This window comes from Sabethes cyaneus, chromosome 3 (assembly GCF_943734655.1).
Source record: "Sabethes cyaneus chromosome 3, idSabCyanKW18_F2, whole genome shotgun sequence".
Lineage (NCBI taxonomy): Eukaryota > Metazoa > Arthropoda > Insecta > Diptera > Culicidae > Sabethes > Sabethes cyaneus.
Window position 1 is genome coordinate 156,457,672 of NC_071355.1, and position 273 is coordinate 156,457,944.

Below are 273 nucleotides of genomic sequence, written 5' to 3' on the forward strand. Positions count from 1 at the left end.
CCCCGATGGCCGAAAACGAATGTAAACTAGACGTAGTTATATAGTTATGCCTGTCAAAAAAATTATACATTTCGAATATGTCATTCCAGATGGTCCGGTAAGGATTAGATTGTCGATCAAACAAAATGGAGCGCGAAAGTTTTATTCACTAAAATTTAAGTACGCTTGTAATTGATGCCATTTCGGTAATGTGAAAAGTATTTTGTAGACAGCCCATGATAAAAATTTTAAAATGGGCAATACTGTCAGAATCTCAATAAAATGTCTAGAATA